Raw genomic sequence first — 6,000 nt, forward strand, 5'->3', positions numbered from 1 at the left:
ACATACATACATGCGTACATATGTATGTAGGTATGTATGTACATATGTATGTATGTATATGTGTGTATGTGTATCTTTGTATTTGTGTTTGTCCACCACCACAACTGGTGTTCATTTGAACTGGTGTTCATTTGTTTACATTCATGTAGCTTAGCAGTTCATCAAAAGAGAAAGATAGAATTAGTAAAAGACTTTAAAGAAAACAAGTACTAGGATCAATTTTTCAACTGAACACTTCAAAGTTGTGCCCCAGCATGGCCACAGTCCAATTACTGAAATGAGTAAAAGATGAAAGATATCTATATATATAAAGATGAGAATGCGTGTGTGTGTGTTTGTCTGTGTTTGTGAATCCCTAAAACTTGAGAACTACACAACCAATTTTATTCAAATTGTACACATGCCTTACTTTGACCTATGTAGTGTCATAGGTCAAAACAATGTTTAACTTCTTGCCTAGTGCGAGCCCAGAGCAATATCATATCTTCTCCACTATTTCAGTATTACGTGTGAAAAGTGAAACAATAACATGTCTTTATTGTAATGTCAGATATTTTCATTTTAATAGTTTCACTTTAATACTGAAACTATTAAAGTGAAACTATTATCTCACATATATACAGGCATACATACATATATACATACTTACACATATATAATATATATATATTATGTATATACATATATATATATATATATATATATATATATATATATATATAGAGAGAGAGAGAGAGAGAGAGATCCGTTATGCATCTTATGGCTGTGCCTGCCACCTGTATGGTGAGAAATCCTACATTGGGAAGTAGTAATGACTATATTTGTCCCTAATATTATTATAAATATATATATATAGATATATATATATATATATATACATGTGTGTATATATATATACATATATATATATATATATATATATATACATGTATATATATACATGTATATATATACATATATATGTATATATAATGCATCAGGGTGGGTATAATGCAGTATGTTTAGTTTGAATTTGAGATGGCTTCAAGGGGGCAGAACCCCCATCAAAATTCATAAATTTTCAATGTTGATGAAATTTCAACCATTTCAACACACATCAAGAAATATTCTCAAAGTTTCCACTTCTCATGAGGATTCTAAGACCCCTAATGGGGGCCTTAGCTCCCAAATTTTAGTCATTTTTTATAATCCAAAACTAGGTCAAAAGTACTGAATGGATCTTTATGAAATTTGGAAATTATATTCTATGCATAAGGGCCATAACCCCCATGAAAATTCATATATTTTTGCTGTTGATGAAATTTTAACCATAGATATTAGACACAAGTGAAGTAATATTTCTAAAATTTCATCTTCTTAGAAGTTAGAAAGACCCCTTCATGGGGACTTAACACCCACAATTTAGTCATTTTATCTAAGCAAAGACGAATACAGTTGTACCCTTGGAAGCTGTAGGGTCACCCGAGCATAAAAAATTAGCATTATTTGTAATTCAATGGTACAACAGTGTAAGAGTTTGCTTTGAGATATACTTACATTGTGATTTCTGCAATGTGGTGCACAAATTGTCAAGTAAATAAGAGGCATCTTTGCCTCCACTGATTCAGTTGCAAAGTGTTGAGTAAAGTTATTTGGTTGCAAACCTCCATTGAGTCTTTTTATTATCACTGGGTCACACATAGTCCCCGGATGGTAACATTGATTTCAAGGCCTTCCCAGATGAGTGACTGGTTATTGAAAGACGTTTATAAATTGTAAATTTATTCTGTCCAGTTACCTATCAGTATAGTTGTCATTTGCAAACTCCAGAGGTGACACTTTCATTTCCCCTTACCCTTCACATCACACAGTTGTGAATGTTTGAGCTGGGTCACGCCCTTCCAATTGCTATAGATCCGTTATGCATCTTACGGCTGTGCCTGCCACCTGTATGGTGAGGAATTCTACATTGGGAAGTAGTAATGACTAGGGTAGGGTAGCTGACTGCTTATAGTGATCATTTGTCTTTTGGTTTCCTGTAGCTTTGCTCTCTTTTACAAACCCAGTGAACATACATACATTTCCTATTTCAAAGAAATTCGAACAACACATATAAGACCCAAGTTAAAAAGATTCTCAACAATTCAACTTCTCTGGTTGATATTAAGACACCCACCCCCAATAGGGGCATTAACTCCCACATTTTAGAGCTCCATGACATCCATTTTTCAGGAGCAAAATCCTTTTAACAGGTTCCATAAGACTGGAATTTTGAAATCTGTACTTAAAGATCAGTAGTGTGGGATACATGTGTCACAATTAGAATTTTTTTAGGGTTTGTAAAGAGGGAAAGAACCCTCATCTGCAATTTTGATGAAATTCGAATCATAGGTATTCCAGCTCATTAGAGAAAATAAAACAGAAAAGTCTAATTCTTCAATTGCATGTAACACGAGCAATGCCGGGTATCTCTGCTAGTATGAAATATAAGTTTTTTTGCTTTTTTTTTACAAAGGCCCAAGGCCATAAAAGGTGGATTGCAGTTACTAATCGTCTAAACAAACACTAGTATTTGACTAGTACCTTATTTTGAGCCCTGGAGAGATGAAAGGCAAGATTGTCTTTGATGTTATTTGATCTCAAGATATAATAAGCAGTAACTAAGTAACTCAAGACATTTTGTTTGACACTTTAATGCTTCTGCAAATCCAGATAATAATTCTTTAAAATTTTGGCAGAAGGCCAGCAATTTTGCGGGAGGAGATAAGTTTTACTAGTAACTACACCCCAACAGATACTTAGTGTATTGACTGAACTTGGTTGAGGCAGAACTTGGTGGAGTTTGAACTCAGAGTGTAAAGAGTCAAAAGAAATGCTGCTAAGCATTTTGCCCAGTGTACTAACAATTCTACCAGCTCACCAATCCAGATATTAATAATGTTCTTGCTGTTATTGTTGAAGCTGTGATCAAGCAGTTCTGCAATCAGATGCCTTCCAGCAGTGACTGTCTTATTTCAAATATACCAGGGTCTATATTGTCTGTTGTATTTGTTTTATTTAAGATGGTATAAGAGTGATTTGAGAATGTCTAACAGAAATATATATATATATATACACACACACACACACACACACACACACACACACACACATATATATATATATATATATATATATATATATATATATATATATAGGGCATGAATAAAATTCCAATGCTGTGCAGTTCTTGAGAGGAAAGATTAATGAAAAAAGTATTTAGGCGCATGAGTGGCTGTGTGGTAAATAGCTTGCTTACTAACCACATGGTTCTGGGTTCATTCCCACTGTGTCTTCTACTATAGCCTTGGGCCGACCAAAGCCTTGTGAGTGGATTTGGTAGATGGAAACTGAAAGAAGCCTGTCGTATATATGTATATATATATATATACATATATACGACGGGCTTCTTTCAGTTTCCATATATATATATATATATATATGTGTGTGTGTGTGCATATTTTTGTGTGTCTGTTTGTCCCCCCAACATCGCTTGACGACTGATGGTGGAAGAGTTTGTGTGAATAGCTATGGTCATTATAGAAGAAGAGAAAGTGAGTGAGTGAGAGAAAGAAAGAGAGAAAGAGAAAGAAACAAACAGACAGACAAAACAAAACATCACATTTGTTAGCCAGAGGCTATCTTTAATCATTTATCTTTTACTTATTTCAGTCATTTGACTGCAGCCATGCTGGAGCACTGCCTCCAACGGTTTTAGTCAAACAAATCAACCCCAGGACTTTTTTTTTTGTAAACTCAGTACTTATTTTACCAGTCTCTTTTACTGAACCACTAAGCTATGGGGACATAAACACACCAGCCCTGGTTGTACAGTGGTGGATGGTTACAAACACACACACACACACACACACACACACACACACACACACACACACACACACACACACACACATACACGCACACATAAATATACAATGGGCTTCTTTCAGTTTCTGTCTACCAAATCCACTCACAAGGCTTTGATCAACCTGACGTTATAGTACAAGACACATGCTCGAGGTGCCATGCAATGGGACTGAACCTGGAACCGTGTGGTTGAGAAGCAAGCTTCTTACTACACAGCCAGGTCTTTGCCATTCACTGAAATAGCTGGGAAGTGGAGGCAGATTATGAAATCCAGAATGCTTGCATGCCTGTTGTATCAGTATGTGAACAATACTCACATGTGTATGGGCCTTACCCAACCTCAATGTATGGTCAGTAACTGATCTAAGCAGTATTATTTCATGCTCTGTATTGGAATTCTAATCTGTTGGATGCCGTGTTGCCATAAGAAATCAACAAAGATTGTGATGCCTTGAATTTATCTTTTATTACTTGTTTCAGTCATCGGATTGTGGCCAAGCTGGGGCACTGCCTCGAAGGGTTTAGTTACATAAATCAGACCCAGCACATATTTTAAAGTGTTGTACTTATTCTATCGATCTCTTTTGCCAACAACTAAGTTATAGGGACATACACAAACCAACACCAGTTGTCAAGCAGTGGAGTGGACAAACATAAACACAAAGACACACACACACACACACACACATACACACACACACACACACACACACACTTACTCACTCACTCACTCACACATATTCACACACATACGCATACACACATACATATATATATATATATATATATATATATATATATATATATATATATATATGTGTATATATATATATATATATATATATATATATATATATATATATATATATATATATATATATATGTATGTATGTATGTATGTATGTATGTATGTATGTATGTATGTATGTATGTATGTATGTATGACTGGTTTCTTATTTCCATCTACCAAATTCCTTCACAAAGCATTAGTCAGCCTGAGGTTAGAGTAGATTACACTTATTGAAGGTGTTGTGCAGTGGGACTGAACCCAAAATAGCACATGATTACAAAGTGAGCTTCTTAAACACACAGAAAATTTTATCTTTGAAAGTTTTAATTGTATATTGTTTATAAGGGAAGGTGTGTCCTGTGACACCGATTCTTTGATATGTGTGGTTATTATGTTTTGGTACTGTTGAAGGAGGCTTGGTTGTCATTCTCCTGCTGGAGGATGTTCTCAAGGTCTCCGTTCATGAAAGTAAGTTCTGATGCCATGAAAAAGGCACTAGCCATGGTGCTACATATAAAAGCACTGGTGCTGGTGCCATGTAAAAAGCACTGGTGATAATCTTTTCTACTCTAGGCACAAGGCCTGAAATTTTTGGGCAGTGGGGGCCAGTCGATTAGATCGACCTCAGTATGCAACTGGTCTCAGAATATAAAGACAGACAAAATACCGCTAAGCATTATGCCTGGTGTGCTAACATTTCTTATTTCTTTATTGCCCACAAGGGGCTAAACATAGAGGGGACAAACAAGGACAGACAAAGGGATTAAGTCTATTGCATCAACCCCACTGCGTAACTGGTACTTTATTTATCGACCCCGAAAGGATGAAAGGCAAGGTCGGCCTCAGCTGAATTGAACTCAGAACATAACGGCAGACGAAATACCTCTAAGCATTTCACCTGGGGCGCTGTTTCTGCCAGCTTGTCGCCGGTGTGCTAATGTTTCTACTAGCTTATCACCTTAAAGCACTGGTGATGGTGCTACATAAAAAAACACCGGTGCTGGTGCTACGTAAACAGCATTGGTGCTGGTGTCATATGAAAAGCTAGTGATAGTGCCACATAAAAAGTGCTGGTGATGATGCCATGTACAGAGCATTGATGATGGTTCCACATGAAAAAGCATTGGTATTGCTGTCACATGAAAAAGCACCTAGTGGTGAAGTCACATAAAATGTACTGGTGATGGTGGTGCATAAAAAAATGCTGATGTTGGTGCCATGTAAAAAGCACTGGTGATTGTGCCACAAAAAAGCACTGGTGATTGTGCCACATAAAAAGCCCTGATATTGGTGCCGTGTAAAAAGCATTGGTGATTGTGCCACAA

Source organism: Octopus bimaculoides, chromosome 1 (assembly GCF_046866305.1).
Source record: "Octopus bimaculoides isolate indiv1 chromosome 1, ASM4686630v1, whole genome shotgun sequence".
In the NCBI taxonomy this organism is placed as follows: domain Eukaryota; kingdom Metazoa; phylum Mollusca; class Cephalopoda; order Octopoda; family Octopodidae; genus Octopus; species Octopus bimaculoides.